Genomic DNA, 22,111 nt, shown 5'->3' with positions numbered 1-22,111 from the left:
TTCGTTTTTACACTCACACATGTGCACGTGTATATATGCACATAATATACACATCACTTTTCTCCAATTACATGTTAATTTTTAATTACAATTTTTTACCTTTTTTAAAAAAAGTTTTGAATTCCAAATTCTATCCTTCCTTCCCCTCTTCTCCCTCTACAGGAAGCCTTCAGATATAGATTAGACATGTGCAATCGTGTAAAACATTTCCATATTAGTATTTTGCAAGAGAAGGCTTGAATAAAAGAAAAATGAGAGAAAATGAAAATAACACATTTCGATCTGAATTCAAAATATCAGTTCTTTCTCTGGAGGTGAGTAGGGTGCTTCATCATTAACCCTTTGGGATTGTCATGGATCGTTGTATTGCTGAGAATGGCAATAACAATAGTAAATGATTCTTCATCCTATAATATTCTGTGACTGTATACAATGATTTCCTGGTTCTGCTCATTTCACTTTGCATCAATTCATGTAAGTTTAACCAGGTTTTTCTGAAGTCATCCTGCCTGTCATTTTTTTATGGCGATACAATCCCATCACAATCATATACCACATAGATGAAGGCAATGGAATATCATTGTTCTATAAAAATTGATGAACAAGCTGATTTTAGAAAGGCCTGGAAAGATTTCCATGAACTGATGCTGAGCGAAACAAGCAGGACCAGGAGCACACTGTACACAATAACAGCAAGGATGTATGATTATCAACCATGAAAGACTTGGTTCTTCTCAGTAGTTCAGTGAAGGCAATCCCAATAGACTTTGGACAGAAAATGCCATCTGCATCCAGAAAAAGAACCAAGGAGACTGAGTGAAAATCAACACATGCTCTGTTCACTTCTTTTTGATTTTTTTTTTTTAATCTCTCCCATGGTTTTCTCTCCCAACATGATTCATAAAGCAATGTGTGTTAAAAACAAAAAACAAAAAAAATTATATACTACATCATTCTTATCCAGTTGATTTCCAATTCTTAACCAACACAAAAAGAGCTGCAATAAATATTTTTATACAAATAGGTCCTGTTTGAAGCCCCAGTTTTTTGAACAAGGCCAATATGGGAATTTGTTTTTCTTGACTCGCCATTTTTATTACAAAGGCTTGTTTTTCTTTTCCATTCATGGGATGAGAGTGGGAAGGAGAGAAAATAAATGCTTAACTGAAATGAAAATTACGTTTTAAAGAGATTTCTGTAAATGCTTCATAAAGGCTATACCCAACAGTCTTTGGATCTTTCTATGGGTTTGAAAAAATATTTGGGGCACTCAACCTTAATGTTAGGATTGTCTAAAATTTTGATAGAGCCTTCATTAAGCACTTTCTATGCTGAAAATGCAACTACAAGCAAGCAAGATCGTTCTCATCCTCAAAAAGTTTGCATTTTAATGGAGGAATATAAGACTTATAAGACTTTTGGGAGCCACAGAGGAATATAGACAGCCTATAGATGAGGAGAGAGTCCAGGCTTAAGGGTGATGATGCTTGGTTAAAGTTCTTCATAAAAATTGTGATTTTAAGAAAGGAGGATTTCAGGACAAAGAAAGATTTCTAGGATCACAATAGGACAGATGAAGAGGAGGAGGAGAAGGGAGAGGAGGAAGAAGAGGAGAGAGACAGAGAAAGAGAGACAGAGAGAAACAGAAACAGAGAGACAGAGACAGAGAGAGAATCAAATACTTAGTTTCCTCTGCTAAAAACTGGAAATATAAAAGTAATTTATTTTTTAAAATGATATACCCTGCCATTAAAGATCTTATATATACTAATGGAGATGTGTAAAATATACAAAAATAAGGAGGTAGAGATGTGGAGGGAGTTAGTACCAGCCATGAGAGAATGTTGGGTGCCAATAATTACAAGTGTAATAATCTTTTTTTTTTTCCCCAAAAGCCATAGCTGTAATTTCTATAGCTTTAAAAGTCAAATGGAATGTTTAGGATTTGGCAGTCCAGGATAGCAGTTCCTAAGAAACTGAGAAGAGAGTCAGTGAAGACAGTTTGAAAGAAACTCTAGAAAGAACAAAAGAAACAGAGCAAGGAAAACTTTCTCAGGAGAACTTTCTTAACTATTTTAAGAACCTTTATAAAGAGAATTTTATGATGAATGAGACTGTTTACATTAATAGCTTCTGGGAAATTGGGGGAACTGTTCTCTTGTCACAGGCAAAAAAAAAGCTGGAGAAGACATAAAGAGCTTGAAAAGGATTTCTCTCTTGATGAAATTGTTTTAATCCTTATTTTTACAAAAGCCTAGAGAAAATTCAAAGAGACTTCATTTATTTCTTCTTAATGAACTAAATATTTGGGAATATGTTCTCAAACTGATCGGCCATTACTGTGAGAATTTGAGGTGGAGGAATTAAATTGTTAAATTTTCACCTTGGAAACTGCCCTAAACCCACAAGTTAGGACATGATGTTTTGTTCAGTGTCTAGACTTAAGAAAATGATGAAGAAAATGTTAACTCAGATTAAATTTTAAAATGTGTATATATTTTTGGAGAGCTGGTTATTAAACAAAGATCTCTGGTTTGATGTGACCTTGGTTGTTATTTTCAAAACTAAAATTTTGCAAACATTTATTGATATCCTTATTATCGATTTTATTGTTAACAAATTGTATGCTCTGACTTTAACATTTGAGAGATAAATCAATTTACTATGTATAGATATGAATAATTACTATTGAGAAAAGAGGTTTCTCCAATTTATTAAATAAATGAATGGGGGAGGGACTTAATCATTAAGCCTTTAATGAAAAGTATCAACATAAAAAGGAAAATGTAAAATATAAAACCAAATATTTTCTCTGACCTCCTGAAGTTTATGTTCTAATGGGGGAGACGATTCACACAGAAGATATTATGATAAGTAGGGGCATTTTGGTTTGGAAAGTTACAAGATGTTGAGTGGAGCAATTGATAGATTGACACACTCTATCAAGCAACAGTGGCAGAGTTGATTTCTGCATGAATAGAACCATAGAGGAGAAAAGTGTGGCTTATGTTTCAGCAAGACCATTAGCAAGGCCGTGGAAGAGATGGGCACAGACAGGAGAGTGGAAAGAAGCATGGTAGCTGGGGATTTCCTGAAATACTGGTCTGGGAAAGGCTGTCACCAATCAGTACAGTGAGGAAATCCCCAATCAGTACAGTGGGGTTTCAGAGCATAAATATTTCTAAATAGCAAAAAAGTTGTTGAAGTAAGGTAGGACATAGTAAAATGAAGCAAAGGGAACTGATGAAGGCACTGCGCTTTGCTAATAGAGACATAATCTTTTTGTTTGTTTCTTTTTGCTGAGGCAATTGGGGTTAAGTGACTTGCCCGGGGTCACACAGCTAGGAAGTGTTAAGTGTCTGAGATCAAAATTGAACTCAGATCCTCCTGACTTCAGGGCTGGTGCTCTTTCCACTTCCCCACCTACCTGCCCTAATTGAGAGATATTAATGAATTAACAATTTATTTAAATACATTTAATTAATTCATGAGGAAATAGGCAAACCTGTACCTGAATTACCCCAGAACTCAGGATGGTGAGAATGAATATAACAAGTCAAATTGTAGGCTGAGGGTTGACCAGGAAATTAGGTTGGTTGTGATCAATGAAATCAGATTTAGAGCCGGGTATCATCAGTACAATAGAAAGACTAGAATTGAGAACGTGATTAAAGACTCAAGTGGAGACTTGTGAAGAATGCAGAAGACTCCCGGAGAATGCTTTCTGATCAGCTCAAAGGGAAGGCCCAAAATGGAGGAGAAAGAAACTAAGTGTATCAACAATCCCATCAAAGGTTGCAGCTTATCCATTTAATGGAGAATGCCCCTCTGAGTGGAGTAATTAGGCCTTTGAAAAGAAAAAAAAAGGTCTCAAAAAGCTTTTGAGGGTACTGATATAGGAAATCATAGAAGGGAAGAATGAAAGCAGCTTCCTAACTTAACAAGTAGATATTGTAAGCTTCAGGAGAGAAAAGGTTTGAACCACAACTGTGATAAGGATTCACTAGATTGGCCTAATTATAAATAGCATAAGAAAGGACCACAGGATCCTAGATTTAGAGCCATAAGATTCAGCGTTCTCATCATCAACTGCTGACCAATTGCCAGCATCTTGGGAAACAACTCTTACAGATATAGGGCTTAGCAACTGCTTCTGGGGATGTTGTAACCATAGTTACTGAAGATCCAGAAAAGAGAACTCATCATCAAAGATTGGCATTGTCAAATGGTTCTATATCAGAGATTGATGTTATTTTATCAGTGGAAATAACTTTCAAGAAGAAGTATTAGCATCTACTTTGCATCCTAAGGCTCATGGGATCTTTCCTCCTGACTTGCAACTGAAATTGATATGTATTATTTCACCCATCAGAATGTGATCTCCTTGAGAGCAGGAACTGTTCTACTTTCTATTGGTATCCTTGGTGCTTTGCCCACAGTAAATATTTTTCTCATTTATTCTGTCACACGTGGAATGATTGTCAGAATTCAAACACCTCTTCCCATTTCAAATCTAGTATTTCTAATATACAACATAACTTTAACACATTCTAAGCCATATATCCATGGGAAAGATTCATAGCACCAAAAGTGAAATACCAGTATTATAGACTGCACCAATATAAAATAGATGGGAAAAGTGGATGTAAATCAAAATTGTTAAATCAGTGAAATCTTCCAAATGCTCACCCTAGCTCCCCTCACAGATGAATGGCTTATATTACAGAAATGTTATAACTATGGTGCCCAACTCACAAGTCTAGCCAAGAGATTCAAGCAATTAGAGAATTAACTAATGTTCTCAAAACCCCAGGAGATATGTAAAGGATGTATCTGTTACTTCATAAGGAACACCTGGGGCACTTTGCCTCACATGGGATCTCAGAAAAACTATTCCAGAGTTGAAGCACTTTGCAAGTAAAAAGCTCTTCAAGGATGTAGTTCACAAGCCCCCATCGGTGTATTTCTTTTTGCTAGCCCACAGAATGTATTACTTCAAAATGAAAGCCATTTAATCAAATAATATGGCCAGGAAAAAAAAAAAACTCAGCAAGGAAAAGTGGTCGTTTCTAACCTCAGTTTTGAATAGGAAATATAGTTTTCTTTACAGATATGTGTATATGTATGCATACAGATGTTATTGCCAGCAGCAGCAAAGTCACACATGTCTCAGAAGAGAGGTGAGATGCTCATGTAACAAGACTAAAAAACAAGAGATCATTGGATAGCTGAGTGTTGTACTGGTAAGTATCCAATACCCTGGAAAGTATTGGATTGATCCAAGGGCATGAGTTATAATATTTTAAGATGAGAAGAATGTGTTTCCAGGATGTGTTGCACTCAGCACCAGTGGATAGGGAATACTCATACCAATAAAATTATATCTCCCTGATGTCATGGTCCTCTTCAAGAACAAAGGACAAAGAAGAAAAACAATCCTAATGTCCTAACTGCCTTCATGTCCCTCAAACGTCTCATTGCGCAGTAGAAAAACAAAGTAAGAAAGGATGCTGGAGAAAAAGCATCAATCCAAAACCTGTAAGGTAGACCAAGGAGGAAAGTTGAATAATAGCACTAGGACAAGATTATCTGGCCAGGGCAGGTGAGTAGATTAGGGTTTAATCGCTTTTTCCTCTCTGTTTCCTTTCTTCCTTCCTTTCCATCTTTTCCTTCCTTCCTTCCTTCCTTCCTCCCTCCCTCCCTCCCTTCCTTCCTTCTTTCCTTCCTTCCTTCCTTCCTTCCATCTTTTCATCCTTCCTTCCATCTTTTCATCCTTCCTTCCAACCTTCCTTCGTTCCTTCCTTCCATCTTTTCTTCCTTCCTTCGTTCCTTTCTTTCCTCCCTTCCTTCCTTCCTTCCTTCCTTCCTTCCTTCCTTCTTTTCATCCTTCCTTCTTTTCATCCTTTCTTCTTTTCTTCTTTCTTTCCTTCCTTCCTTCCTTCCTTCCTTCCTTCATTTCTCTATTTCTCCTTTTTATCTTCCTCTTTTATTTCAACCTCATCTCTTGTGACTATTTTTTTTATTAATTTAAAAAATTTTTAACAAAAAAATTGGCAAAAATAAAAGCAAAAACCTTTGAACAGTTAAACAAACAACATAAAAAAAGTTGTTGGGAATGATTTTATATGCAGCTATATCCATTGTCAATAATAACAAATTCATATTTGTAGAATCTGAAATCCTTTATGGTTTAGAAAGTCTCTTTACAACCCTATAAAATAGGTAGTCCAAATATTATTTATTCCTTATTTTAAAAATGTGGAAACTGAGGCTTGGAGAGGTTAAGTGATTTCTCTGTGATCACGTGATAGTATTTGAGGAGGATTCAAACTTTCCACTATGCAGTTTGTCATTATTACTGACTGTCAAGAAAAGATATGAAGACCATCTTCCTGGGTTTAACAAGCTAGCATCAGTATTGTTCACTATATTTACTGTAAATCTAGATGCTGTTTAATGTTTCTTCTTTTATTCTACATTTTCTCTTTTCCCTTCCCTCCGTCTTGCATTGTCTTCCTTTTTTATGTAACCTCTCCCCTTTTTTGAGCTGGAAGAGAACCCTCACAGTGTTCCAATTTCTAAATTTAGTAAATGAGGATAATGCATACAGTGACTTTACCAAAGATAGTATTAGTAGTGGAGCTTGAACTTGAACTCAGGCCTCCTGAATTAAATTTTCTTTCTCTTGCATCAGATTTCTAATACTGTTAATTATATTCCATATTGTGTTATATTACATTATCTTCATTACTCATGAAAACCTTTGGGGTGCTGAAATGAAAAAAACCTACATTTAGAATCAGAACATCTGCTGACTTAGCTATACATCAGCTGGGTAACCTCATGTTAGGCAATCAATCTCACCAACCTCAGCATCCTCATCTAGAAAATGAGAATTTTGGGGAGAAAGTCCCATATCTCCCCTTTTACTCTAAAGCCTCGGTACCATTAGCAAGATAATCATGGTTTCTTATGTGACCCTTTTCTTTCACATTTCCCCCTTGATTTCCTTGATTCCTTTCCATTTTTCCTAGCCTCAATAACATATCATTGTCTGTCTTTTGGGCTGCCTTTTCTTGTCTCTTCATTCATTCTCTTAGTGAGCTTACCCACAATCATGGTACCAAATTTATCCACACCAGTTGTTAACTGAGCCAACCATTCTAGAGAGTAATTTGAAACTATACCCAAAAGGCAATCAAACTGTGAATACCCTTTGATCCAGCAATACCACCACTAGGCCTGCACCCAAAAGAGATCATTAAAAAGGGAAAAGGACCCAAATGTATAAAAATACTTATTGCAGTTCATTTTGTAGTTACAAAGGATTGGACATTGAAGGGATGCTCATCAACTGGGAAATGGTTGAATAAGTTGTAGTATATGATTGTGATGGAATATCATTGTGCTGTAAGAAATGAGAAGCAGGATGTTTTCAGAAAGACAGGTAAGATTTACATGAAATGATGTTGAGTGAAGTGAGCAGAACTAGAACGTTGTGGACAATAACAGCAACATTGTGTGACAATCAATTATAATAGATTTAACTCTTTTTAGCAATGCAATAATCCAAGACAATTCCAAAGGACTTGTGATGGAGAAAATGTTGTTCAAATCTGGAGAAAGAACTGATCGAGTCTGAAGGCAGATCAAAGTATATTATTTTCACATTTTTTGTTTTTTTTCTTTCCTGTGTTTTTCCCTTTTGTTCTGAGTCTTCTTTCACAACATGCTTAATGTAAAAATACGTTTAACATGATTGCACATGTATAACATATACCAGATCACTTGCTGCTTTGGGGAGAAGGAAGGGAGGAAGAAAAATTTGGAACTCAAAATTTGGAAAACTATCTTTACATGTAATTAGAAAAAAGTGAAATGTTATTAAGAAAAATATATATATATCCACACCCATCCTCTGGTTCTCTATTTCTAAATGTCTTCAGGATGTTGCTACTTGGTGTTTTGCCATCACCTTACTCTCTTTTTATCCCGAATTGGCATTTTCCTCTTTTGTTAACTCTTTCTTTCAATTTAGTCAATTCCTTCAATAGTGGGCAACCCTCTTGACACCCAGTGGCAATGGAAGGGAAGGAGAAGGGAATGAGCATTTATCAAGTACTTGCTATAGTATTTGGTACTATGCTAAGCCCCTTACCAATATTATCTCATGATCAACTGTGAAAGATTTAGATAATTCAATTAATACAAAAGTTCAAGATAATTTCAAAGGATTCCCAATGAAAAATATTAATAACCTTCAGAGAAAAAATATTGATGGATTCTGAGTGCAAAGTGAAACATATTTTTTCCATTTACTTTTATTTTTTTCTTGCTTTTCCCTCTCACAACATAGCTAATATGAAAATGTTTTACATGAACTTCATATACATAATTTATATCATGTTACTTGCTTCCTCAATGGATGGGAGAGGGGCTGAAGGAATGGGAGAATTTGGATCTCAAAATTTTAAAAAATGTTGGAAAAAGTCTGAGGGTTTTAGTGGATAACAAATTATATATGAATCAGAAGTTTGATGTAGCAGTCAAAATAATTGGTATGTAGAAAAGATACATAATTAATGATTGATTTAAAAAGAATGTTAATGTATATATACTTTTATTCAAACAAGTATTATTTCACTTGATCCTCATTTGATTCTCCCAACAAGTATACAACATAAAACAATTATCTCATTCAGTCCACATAACAATCCTGATACATAGGTGCTATTAACTGAAGAAACTGAAATAGATGAAGGTCAAATGGCTTGTCCAGTAAGTGTCTAACGTCAAATTTGAACTCAGGTTTTCCTAACTAAAGGCCCAACACTTAGTTACATGATAATCAAGAAGACTTAAAACCTGAGAGTCATCTTCAACATTCCCTCTCCATTATCACTACCAGTTTAATTTAATAAATGTTTATTAGGGGAAAAGGAAATAAGCATCTATTAAGCACCTATTATGTACCAGACACTGTGCTTTATAAATGTCATATTGTTTGACCCTCACAACACTCATATAAGATAGATGTTATTATTATTTCCATTTTACAGTTGAAGAAACTGAGGTAATCAGAGGCTAAGTGTCTTACCTAAAGTCACACAGACAGAAAGTATCTGAGGATGGATTTGAATGCAGATCTCCTTGACTTCAGCACTCCATCCATCTCACTACTATTAAGAATCTACTTTATCCAAAATACTCCATTAATGAAATTTAAGATTAGATAAAACATAGTCCCTCCCTTCATGGGCATACAGTATAATAAAGCAGATGTAATACAAATACAGATAAATATAGGAATAGGGCATGGACTGGAACTTCACTGGTGCTAGGGGACTCCCAGGTGAGGAAACCCCCTTTACTTAAAATAGTTTTACAGTTACTTAAACCATTGAGAAATGATGACATGTCCAGGGCCACACAGACCATATGAGAGAAGCAAGGCATGAGCCCAGATATTCCTGGCTAGGCTGTCCCTCCACTGATACATGCTACTCCTACAGGTAAATAAAGCCCAAGGAAATACACAAAGTACACTAAGGACTTCTAAAACAAAGAGCTAACTGGAAGGCCAAGGGAAAGTTGCAGGGGAAAAGTGCTATTTTAATTGGGCTTTAAAAAGTCAATGGAAATAGAAGTGATGGAGAGAGCCATCTGCATCCAGAAAGAGGATCACAATATAGTTTTTGTGGTTGTTTACTTGCTTCTTGGGTTTTTTCCATCTTTTTTTCCTTTTTAATTTGATTTTTCTTATGCAGCATGATAAATGTGAAAATATATTTAGAAGAATTGCACACATTTAACATATATTGGATTACTTGCTGTCTAGAAGAGGGAATGGGAGAAGGGAAGGAGAAAAACTTGGAACACAAGGTTTTACAAGGGTTAATATTGAAAACTATCTTTGCATATATTTTGAACATAAAAAGCTATTATTAAAAAAAACTTTTAAAACAAAAAATAAAAAGCCAATGGAAGGAGGCAGCTAGATGTTGCAATGGAGCCCTGGAATCAGGAGAATCTGAGTTCAAATTAGGTCCCAAATACTTAACTAACACTTAGCTGTGACCTCAAGCAAGTCATTTAAACCCAATTATATTGCCAAAAAAAAAAAAATCAATGGAGGAAGGTGAAGGAAGGCAGACATTCCAGATATATCCCATTCTAGGTAACAGCATGAGCAAAGGCCAAGCATGGGAAAGGACAGGAAAGGCTGTTCAGAAATACTACAGTAAGAGATAAACAATTTGGCTAGATCACAAAATATGGCAGGAAATGGGATGAGATAAGTATAGGTTGGTTGGACAGTTCCAAAGGAAGGCCATGAATTCAGGCAGAGTAATTTGAACTTTACTCTTCAGGCAACAGAGTTCCACGAAAGACCTATGGACTGAGTGGTGATAATCTGTTGGTGGTGGTGATGAGTTCCTTGGGTTGGCAGAGAAAGCTTGAAGTACTGATAAGATTATCATGATCGCTGAGGCAAACTGGGAAGGGCACTGATGGGGATCAGTTCAGCCTTACAGTCCCATCCCCTTGGGGACTATATCCAACCAGAAAGCCCAGTTATGATATCAAACCCTGGAGGTTAAATGTCCCCTTTAAGTCTTCCCTTTGGGGTTAGCCCACCAAGGCCCCCAGTGTCTTTCGTCTCACCCTCTACCATGTCTCCCGGTATATTTCTCCTTGTTATAGTTAATTAATTCTTTTAGGGTGCTAAACTGCTCTATGGATTTGTTCCACCAGTCAATGGCATATTCCCACCTCATGGTTAATTGTGAGTTCCACTAGGGAATTTGTCTTTTCCCTTGTTCATTGTTAAAACCCCTTTCCTTGCTAACATTATATGCTCTCCTAAATTTATTTCATATTTACCACTCTTTGTGCCTATTTTGCCTTTTCATCTTGTCTGTAACCTCTTCTTATAAATATATGTTCCTTCTGACAAGGAGAAAGCCCTTATGATTGAAGTTCCAACCTCATCATTTGGTGCTAAACTCCAGTCTCATCAGTTGGAAGGATGACTTGAAAGGGAAAAAAAGAGTAAAGGTAAGAAAGCCCCATGGGAGATCCCAGACACTTGGTTTTCCAATTTTTTCTAAAGTTTACCACACATTGTATAGCTATGGCTGTCTTATCTCCTTACTAAATGATACGTTTCACAAGGGCAAAGGCCATTTAAGCATTGGTCTAAAATGCCCTTCCAAACTCCTCCGGCATACTGTACACAGAGTAGCCACTTAGGGAATATCTAGTAATTTTGTCTCATCAGCATCTGGGACACTTCCTTGCCCTGACATATCCATCCATTCCTGGGGTCTTCTCAACCTGGAATATCCCACCGAAAGTCATGTCCCCTCTTCTCTCACTGGTTAAGTTCCTTCTGAAGCCTCCATTTTATGAAGAAAATCAAGCTGACTTTTATTCCCCTCCCAACTGAATTTAAGTTTAATTTTAAATTTAAGTATCACTAAACACAGTTTAAATTTAAAAGCTACTGTTCCTGGCTTCTGAACTTCATATGAAGTTCATATGAGCTGGGAATTTTCATCTCTCTTCTATCCTCCTACCCAAAACCTTCAAGTCCCTTTTATATGTTGCCTTTCCCCCATTAAAATGGAAGCTCTTTCTTTAAATCCCCAGGACCTAGTACAGTACCTAGTACTTACAGAATTTATCTTCTGCACAAGAAATTTAAGCATTTCTGAATTACTGATCAGATCACGCATCAAATACTCATAATTAATATTTAAGACCTCCATAATTGTCGCCATTTTATCTAGGGGATCTCATTGACCCTTACAGAAACTAAATTATCATAATGTCCTCAGCACCTTTGTCAAATTAATATTTAAATTCATTCAAGTCTCTGTATTGAAGTCAATTGTAAAAAAAAAAAAAAAAGGCCCTGAGTTCGAATAGTTTTTTAAAAACTTCAATTGAAGTAAAATATGATAATTAAAGTCTTACTTTTATTTTTAATTCCCTAGTCTTTAAATATTAGCTCTATTTTAGCAACTCAATAACAGTTTCTTATTCTAATTAGCTACTTTTGTTTTAGAACTTAATAAATGTGGGTGGGTTTTTGTCTCTTATAAAATTAAAGTCATTATTTTGAACTTTGCATGGAGCTTTTGATTCTGTTCTTAGGCAGATAATGTCCCCTAATTTGTTTGTGGGATGAATCATTTGTAAATGATGCTAGCTATTTAATCATATAATGTGTACATAAAATAATGTTTTCCTTTTGAAAACATCTTTTGGAACATTATCCGCTCATACATGTATAGAGTACAATATATGTATATATAATATGCTATTGTCGTTTAGTCATTTCCAATTCTGTATTACCGATGAATCAAGGCATGCTGGGCTTTTCTATCTTCCACTATCTTCCAAAGTCTGTTCAATCTTATATTTGTGATTTCCATGCTCCCATTTATCTATCTCATCCTCTGCCATCCCCTTTTCCTTTTGCCTTCCATCTTTACCAACTTCAGAGTCTTCCAGAGTTCTCTCTTCTCATTATGTGGCCAAAGCATTTAATCTTCAACTTCAGTATTTGTCCTTCTAATGAATAGTCTGAATTAATTTATTTAAATATCGATTAATTTAATCTATTTGCTTTCCCAGGAACTCTCACCAGTCTTTTCAAGGACCACAATTTAAAAGTGTTAATTCTGTGGCACTCAGCTTTCCTTATACTTCTACTCTCACAACTATATATTGCTATTGGAAAGATTATAGCTTTGACCCTTTGGACCTTTGTCAGCAAAATGATGTCTCTGCTTTTTAGTATGGATATGTGAACTACATGAAGATAAAATGAAAAAAAAAAAAGCTATCATGACATTGCCTGATCATTTTGGTGAAATTACATTGCAGATATTGTACAATGATCAACTCTTCTCAGAAATACAATATCTAAGACAATTCCAAAGAACTTAGAATGAAAAATGCTATCTCCACTAGAGAAAGAACTGATGGAATCTGAATGCAGATCAAAGCATAGTATTTTCATTCAATTTTTTCGTGATTTTCCCTCCTTGGTCTGTGCTTTCTTTTGTAATATGACTAATATGATGTTTTTCATGATTGCATATGTATAACCTGTTAACAAATTGTTTATGGTCTTAAGGAGGAGAAGGGGAGAGAGAAGAAAAGAATTTGGAACTCATTTTTTAAAACTAATGTTAAAAATTGTTTTTACTTGAAATTGGAAAAAATAAAATATTCAAAAAAGGAAAAGAAAAAAAGTGTTTTGTAAAACTTAAAATGTTATATAAATGTGCACACTATTATTAATGTTGTCTGAGATGTCATCCATCATTATTCTAATAATAATAATAATAAATGCTTGTTATTATCACCGTGATTTAAATAATGCTTGGCACAGTGCCTAGTACATTGTAGAGGCAATGAAAGAGAAAGATGATTTAATTTCATTTAAACTGAACTGAACTATAATGCAGATTGCTCAGGGTTTAGCAAAACTTCATCAGCCAGGTTTTAGGGGTGAGTGGGTGTAAAAAAGGTCCCATCTAGTTATAAGAAAATTGCTCAAAATAACTTGGTTATCATCGAATTTCATTGGTAACAATTTTTTTTTCATTGTACTGAGGCAAACCAAAATGGTCTTTCTAAAAGCTGAAGATTTTCTATATTGTATTGTACTTTAACAATGCTGATCCCATGATTTATAATATGCAACATAGGGCTAGGGAGGTGTAGAAATCACTCAGTCAACTAGTATTACTTATTAAACACCAGTTCTTATGTGCCAGGCACTGTACTAAATGCACAGTCTTAAGATACAAACAACTATATACAAACAAGCTACATGCAGGATAATTTGAAAGTAAGCAATATAAGGAGGGCACTAAGATGAAGTAGGAAGGGGAAAGGCTTCTTGCAGAAGGTAGACTAAGGGAAATCAGGAGGCAAAGAGGAAAAGGAGAAGGGAGAACATTCCAGACTTGAGAAAGAAAAAAGAACCACAAAAACGTTTCTCATCTTTATTTTATTCCTTCTGCCTGATTAACTTTTATGGAACATTTTGTTAACAGAAACATCTCTACCATTACTTTTATCCTTATTTCTCATAACAAAATTATAATAAGAAAAGGCATTTTGTTAGGTGCAAACAGGCTGCAACATGCAATTAAATAGGAACTGGAAAGAAGAACAGGAGTCAAGGATATCAGCAAATAATTGTATGAAGTAAAGTGAAGATGGACTGGTCACATGGCAATCGATCAATCACTAAACATTTATTAAGTATCTACTATGTAGCGGCTAGATGGCTCAATGGATAAAGTAATGGACTGAGAATGCTCCTGAGTTCAAATCTAGCCTCACACTCTTACTAGTTATGTGACCCTGGGCATATAATAGGTGCTTCATAAATGCTTGTTTCCTTCCTCATGGTGAGCTTTGGGAAAAACTTAGACAAAAGTCAACAAAGCGTTACAAACTCTATTATTAGAATGCTTATGTCAATAGCTAGCATTAATACATCACTTTAAGCTCTGCAAGGTGCCTTGTATTTATCATAGATGATCCTCAAACCCTGGAAGGTAGGTGCTATAGTTATCCCCATTTTACAGGTAAGAAAACTGAAGCAAACAGAAGTCAAATGACACATGCAGGTTCACACAGAAAGTAAGCAAGTGTGGCTACTTTTGTACTCAAGTCTCACTCCAAATTCAACACTCAGTCCACCTACTCCCCTCATTAAGATCCCAGATCCACTTGAGGGTAGAATGAATATGTGCTAGTACTGAGGATACAAGGAAAGGCAAAAACAGCCCCTTTTCTCAAGGAACTTGCATTCTAATAATTGGCTAATGTTTTATTTGGGAAGTCCTGAAAATCTGAGGCTTTTGTTATTAAAGCTTAAAATGCACTAAGATCTGTAAGACACCCTGTGCAGGCTGACAAAGTACCTTCCATGTGAGATGGGTGGAATTATTACTCTCATTGAGATAATCAAGAGGAAAACCATCAGTAAGCATCATATGTAATGGAGACAAACTGCAACCATTCCCAATAAGATCTGGAGTGAAACAAGGTTGCCCACTATCACCATTACTATTTAATATTGTATTAGAAATGCTAGCTTTAGCAATAAGAGCTGAGAAAGAAATTAAAGGAATAAGAATAGGCAATGAGGAAACCAAATTATCACTCTTTGCCGATGACATGAACCTGGTATACTTAGAGAACCCCAGAGATTCTACTAAAAAGTTATTAGAAATAATCCACAACTTTAGCAAAGTTGCTGGTTATAAAATAAACCCACATAAGTCATCAGCATTCTTATATATTACTAACAAAATCCAACAGTCAGAGTTACAAAGAGAAATTCCATTTAAAGTAACTACTGATAATATAAAATATTTAGGAATCTATCTGCCAAGGGAAAATCAGAAACTTTATGAGCAAAATTACAGACCACTTTTCACACAAATTAAGTCTGATCTAACCAATTGGAAAAATATTAAATGCTCTTGGATAGGGCGAGCAAATATAATAAAGATGACAATATTACCTAAACTAATCTATTTATTTAGCGCTATACCAATCAGAGTCCCAAAAAACTATTTTAATGACCTAGAAAAATAACAACAAAGTTCATATGGAAAACAAAAGGTCAAGAATTTCAAGGGAATTAATGAAAAAAAATCAAATGAAGGTGGCTTAGCTGTACCAGATCTAAAATTATATTATAGAGCAGCAGTTACCAAAACTATTTGGTATTGGCTAAGGAACAGATTAGTTGATCAGTGGAATAGATTAGGTTCAAGGATAAAACAGTCAACAAATATAGCAACCTAGTCTTTGACAAACCCAAAGATCCCAGCTTTTGGGATAAGAACTTACTGTTTGATAAAAATTGCTGGGAAAATTGGAAACTAATATGGCAGAAACTAGGCATTGATCCATACTTAACGCCGTACACCAAGATAAGGTCAAAATGGGTTCATGACCTAGGCATAAAGAATGAAATTATTAATAAATTAGAGGAACACAGGATAGTTTACCTCTCAGACCTGTGGAAGGGAAGGTCTTTATGACCAAAGAAGAACTAGAGATCATTACTGATCACAAAATAGAAAATTTCGATTATAACAAACTGAAAAGTTTTTGTACAAACAAAACTAATGCAGACAAGATTAGAAGGGAAGCAATAAACTGGGAAAATATTTTTACAGTCAAAGGTTCTGATAAAGGCCTCATTTCCAAAATATATAGAGAATTAACTCTAATTTATAAAAATCAAGCCATTCTCCAATTGAAAATGGTCAAAGGATATGAACAGACAATTCTCAGATGAAGAAATTGAAACTATTTCTAGTCATATGAAAAGATGCTCCAAGTCATTATTAATCAGAGAAATGCAAATTAAGACAACTCTAAGATACCACTACACACCTGTCAGATTGGCTAAGATGACAGGAAAAATAATGATGATTGTTGGAGGGGATGCGGGAAAACTGGGACACTGATGCATTGTTGGTGGAGTTGTGAATGAATCCAACCATTTTGGAGAGTAGTTTGGAACTATGCTCAAAAAGTTATCAAACTGTGCATACCCTTTGATCCAGCAGTGTTACTACTGGGCTTATATCCCAAAGAGATTATAAAGAAGGGAAAGGGACCTGTATGTGCATGAATGTTTGTGGCAGCCCTTTTTGTAGTGGCTAAAAACTGGAAACTGAATGGATGTCCATCAGTTGGAGAATGGCTGAATAAATTGTGGTATATGAATATTATAGAATATTGCTGTTCTGTAAGAAATGACCAACAGGATGATTTCAGAAAGACCTGGAGAGACTTACACGAACTGATGCTGAGTGAAATGAGCAGGACCAGGAGATCATTATATACTTCAACAACAATACTATATGATGACCAGTTCTGATGGACCAGGCCATCCTCAGCAACGAGATCAACCAAATCATTTCCAATGGAGCAGTAATGAACTGAACCAGCTATGCCCAGAAAAAGAACTCTGGGAGATGACTAAAAACCATTACATTGAATTCCCAATCCCTATATTTATGCACACCTGCATTTTTGATTTCCTTCACAAGCTAATTGTACAATATTTCAGAGTCTGATTCTTTTTATACAGCAAAATAACGTTTTGGTCATGTATATTTATTGTGTATCTAATTTATATTTTAATATATTTAACATCTACTGGTCATCCTGCCATCTAGGGAGGGGTGGGGTAAGAGGTGAAAAATTGGAACAAGAGGTTTGGCAATTGTTAATGCTGTAAAGTTACCCATGCATATATCCTGTAAATAAAAGGCTATTAAATAAAAAAAAAGAGGAAACTGAGGTTCAGAGAAGTCATCTAGAGGTTGAGTATCTGAGGCAGGGTAGAAAATCCAGCTCTTCCTTCCACAGCCATTATGTGTCAGAAGGCTTGCATTGGCTTTTCTAAATCAGCACTTGGAGCCCTCTGTGAAACTGTGTCTTATAGCCTGGTTGGGTAGACTAGACAATCTGGTCAACTTTAGCTGTTCCTGCTTAAGAACATTTTCAAAAGGTCTACAGGATAACCAGAAGGTCAAAGGCAAGGACTGGTAACCTTTTTCAGTCCCCATACTCCTTGACTTTCAGCACAAACTTTGTACCCCCTATTCCATATGAAACGTGAGAGTTGGATGAGATTTTAGTTTCCACACAGTTATGTTAACAATCAGAAATAAAACTGAAATTGGAGAAATGAAACTGAAACCTAAGAAATGAAACTTGGGAATTAGGCTGACATGGAACAAAGGAAGCAAAACAGTGAGGGACTGCTAATGTAGTCTCTCACAGTGAAGTAGGACCAAATTAGGTGAATGCCAATGGGAGATGTAATTAGGGATGGGGAGTTAATGTTCACCTAAGAGAATTAGATGCTTCCCATAGGCTGTAAACTTTGAAGTACCCAGCCAATGGGGAAAACTGGGGGGCGGGGGGGGGAGAGGAGGACTTGCTTTTTGGGACAAAGAATAAAACACTGCGTTTTTGTGTTTCAAGGGTGTGCCTACTAGGTTAGATACCTGCTCTTGCAAGAATGTAAAATAAAATCTTTTTCTGGATTTCATCTGAGAGTTAGTGGAGTTCTTGGTAAAACACTTATTTCTTTTTCTTTTTCTTTTGCTAAGGCAATTGGGGTTAAGTGACTTGCCCAGGGTCACACAGCTAGGAAGTGTTAAGTGTCTGAGATCAGATTTGAACTCAGGTCCTCTTGATTTCAAAACTGGTGCTCTATCCATTGCACCACTTTGCTGCCCCAAAATGCTTATTTCTAACAAAGAAAATAAATTCTAGAATTTACCTTACCTGTGAACATAAAAAAAAATAATTTCAATGATGTAATATAGTTTTTTTCCAAATATTTCCCAAATAACTTGAAAAGCTTTTTTTTTTCTTCCTAGGAGCAATCAAGATTAAGTGAGTTCGAACTGATGCTGAGTGAAATGAGCAGGACCAGGAGATCATTATATACTTCTACAACAATACTAGATGATGACCAGTTCTGATGGATCAGGCCATCCTCAGCAACGAGATCAACCAAATCATTTCTAATGGAGCAGTAATGAACTGAACTAACTATACCCAGAAAAAGAACTCTGGGAGATGACTAAAAACCATTACATTGAATTCCCAATCCCTATATTTATGCACACCTGCATTTTTGATTTCCTTCACAAGCTAATTGTACAATAATTCAGAGTCTGATTCTTTTTGTACAGCAAAATAATGTTTTGGTCATGTATACTTATTGTGTATCTAAGTTATATTTTAATATATTTAACATCTACTGGTCATCCTGACATTTAGGGGAGGGGGTGGGGGGGTAAAAGGTGAAAAATTGGAACAAGAGGTTTGGCAATTGTTAATGCTGTAAAGTTACCCATGTATATATCCTGTAAATAAAAGGCTATTAAATAAAAAATAAAAAATAATAAAAATAAAAATAAAAAAAAGGAAAAAAAAAAAAAGATTAAGTGAGTTGCCTAGGGTCACACAACTAGTAAATGTCTAAGAGCTTATTTGAATTCACATCTTTCTGACTCCAAGGCAGATGCTTACCCACTACTCTCTAATTACCACTTAAAGACCTTGAACTGCTTAGTGGTCCCCTACCCTAAGGTATGGAGTTTAGTTAAATGGTCTAGAAAAGCATAGAAGAGGACAGAAAAAGATTCATTAAAAATCCACTGAAGTCATCTACGTCTTCAAACTTTTTCCTCACATGTCACCTTAATCTTATATAATTGCAAAGTGAAAATAATAAGAGCAAACTTCTAAATAAGGATCGTCTAGTTACCAAGACACCACAATATATGAATGTCAATATTCAGCTGCTTCATTTTGCTAATGGAAAAAACATCCCCTCCCTATTAAAAAAAAATCTCCAAAAAGCTGCTGCTTCTACCAAATAGTCTTGTTTCACAACAAGGAACAGTTTGGGAGGGTTTTTCAGTATTTTCTGCATTCTCTCAATACTTCTAATTTTATCCATCTCTTAGATGGACACTAATGCCCTGGTAGCAAGGAGTTAACTTGTAATTAGGCCATTGAAGCCTTAACTGATAAGAGTCAAAGTACTCCCTGATATACAGAATCATAGAGTTGTAAGGGACCTCAGCTGTGGAAGCTCAAGTAGGCATTTTACAAGTGGCCAAAGACTCTGCAGTTGGAGATTTTATCCAAAGAAGCCAATAGGCTTGCAGGTGCAGTAACCCTCAGAAAAGAAGGAGATGGTCCAGCCTGAGGAGGTACTGGAGGAACCAGCTTGTTTCAAAGATCTGATTGTCAAATTTTCCGTGTGAGCATGAAATATGCAAATACTAAAAAATCATCTTCAATCTGGAACTTGATACATACTTATTGAATATTTACTTTGTGCCATGCATTGGGCTAAGGGATGGGGACACAAGGAGAGGAGGGAAAGGAAGGGAATAAGCATTTATTATTTTTCTATTATATGCTAAGGTACAATGCTAAGTATTTTGCAAATATTATTTCAGTTGATCTTCACAACAGTGAGATAGGTGGTGGTATTATCCCCATTTTACCAATGAAAAAACAGAGCCAGACAGAGCCAAACTTGCTCAGATTTGCACAGCAAATTTAGCGTCTGGAGTCAAATTTGAACTTTTTGACTCCAGGTCCAGCACTGTGTGCACTATGTCACCGAGATGCTTGTCTTTTACAAAGAAGGGTATAAAGAGCCCTTGTTCTTACAGCGGATACAATGAGATAGGGCCAATAACATGCAAGCAACTGTGATTCCAGATGTAAAGTCCATTGGCATATTGAGGCTTTGATTCTCAAAGCATTTCCACTTTAGATGCTGGCCCTCTTTGGTCACTCATCAAGGAGCTTTGACCACTTCTTGATTTCAGCTTAGAGAGAAAAATGGAAAAGATTACTCCCATTTCAGGTTGCTGAAGGAAAAGATTCTGGAAATCACAAGAGAGGGGAGAAATTTCTAGCAAGTCTCTATTCCCAGCTAGCTACAGTAGAGACTTTGGGCAGTTTCCCCTTGGATGAGATAGAGGACACTCTTCCTTGGTTGAGCTGAGCCATCTTGTTCCTAGAAGGAAAACTCCCTCACTCTATTATTTCCAGACACATAGCCTCCACTATATATCTTCTCTAATTTCTGGTTTATTACCTATTTGGATAAATTAGTTTCCTTTGCCTATTCACTAAATGTATTCATTGCGGAAGTGCATTTGGTTAGAAAGGGGTCAAATCTTGTATATAGAACTTGAGTTATTCCACCACCCCTCAAAAAAGACAAAAGCAATAAGAAGGTATAGAGAAGAAGGGAAAGCATTCCCAGCATGGCAGGGCAGAATTGGGAGATTGGAATGGTTTGTTCAAGGAACAGCAAGAGGCCAGAGTCACCAGATCACAAAATCTCCGGTAGGATGCAAAGTGTAAAGGAAACTGTAATAGTGTAGGATGGAGCAGGTTATGAAGGACTTTGAATACTAAGTACAGGATTTTGCATTTGATTCTGGCAGTGAGAAGAAGTCATTGGAATTTATTGAATTAGGGGAGGTGACATGATCAGACCTCCACTTTAAGAAGATTGCTTTGACAGCTGAATGAAGGTTTGATTATAGTGTGAACAAATGAGTGTGAATAGAATCAAGTGTGAGGTAAGGGCTGGTGGTAATGTCATCGGACAGAAGAGGGCATAGATGATAGATGATACAAAAGTAGATCCTATAGGAATGAGCCACAGATTAGATATTGGGGTGAGAGACAACGAGTAAGTGTGGATCACACCTGGATTGCAAGCCTGAGTGACAGCGAGGATGTGATTCCATCAACAGTTAATAAAGAAGTTTGGAAGAATGGAGGATCATGGAGAAGATAATGACTTCAGTTTGGGACATGTTGAGTTTAGGATGTCTACAAGACATCCAATTTGAATGTCTAATACTCAGTTGGAGATGCTAATCTGAAGGTTAGGAGAGAGGTAAGGGCTGAACAAGTAAAATTGAGAATCATCAGCATAGAAATAACAATTAAATCCATGGGAGCATTTGAGGTCAACAAATGAAAAGATGTAGAAAATCAGAGGCACCCACCTTTAGGTGATATGATCTGACAAAAATCTCACAAAGGAGACAGAAGATTGTGTCTCTATTTAACACAAAAGAGTCACATAGAGAGGAGAACCAGGAAGAGAAGTGTTTTGATAACCTAGAGAAGAACATGAAGAAGAAAGAGGCTATCAACAATGTCAAAGGCTAAAGAGAGATGAAGAAAGAGAATTGAGAAAAGGCTTTCTAATATTTGGCAATTAAGAGACAATTAGTAGCTTTTGAGAGAGCAATCTTGGCCGAATAATGGGGCCAGAAGCTACACTGTGGAGCGCTAAGGAGAGAGGGACAGAAAAGGAAGTGAAGTCACCTATTATAAATGACCTTCTCAAGGAGTTTAGCCACAAATAGAAGAGAGATAGATATCAGACTACAACTAGTGGAAATGGATTGATTGAGTGTGAGCTTTTTGAAGATGGGAAACAGATGGATATGTTTTTAGGCAGTAGGGGAGCAGACAGTAGACAAGG

General features: G+C 36.0%; 1 protein-coding gene across 5 annotated transcripts in view; it reads right to left on the bottom strand.

Moving 5' to 3' along the window:
• The window catches only part of METTL21A (methyltransferase like 21A), a 98,060-nt gene that overhangs the window by 8,310 nt on the left and 67,639 nt on the right, over nt 1–22,111 (bottom strand). The window lies entirely within an intron of this gene.

Source organism: Sarcophilus harrisii, chromosome 3 (genome assembly GCF_902635505.1).
Source record: "Sarcophilus harrisii chromosome 3, mSarHar1.11, whole genome shotgun sequence".
Taxonomy (NCBI): domain Eukaryota; kingdom Metazoa; phylum Chordata; class Mammalia; order Dasyuromorphia; family Dasyuridae; genus Sarcophilus; species Sarcophilus harrisii.
This window is presented reverse-complemented; position numbering and strand designations above follow the sequence as displayed.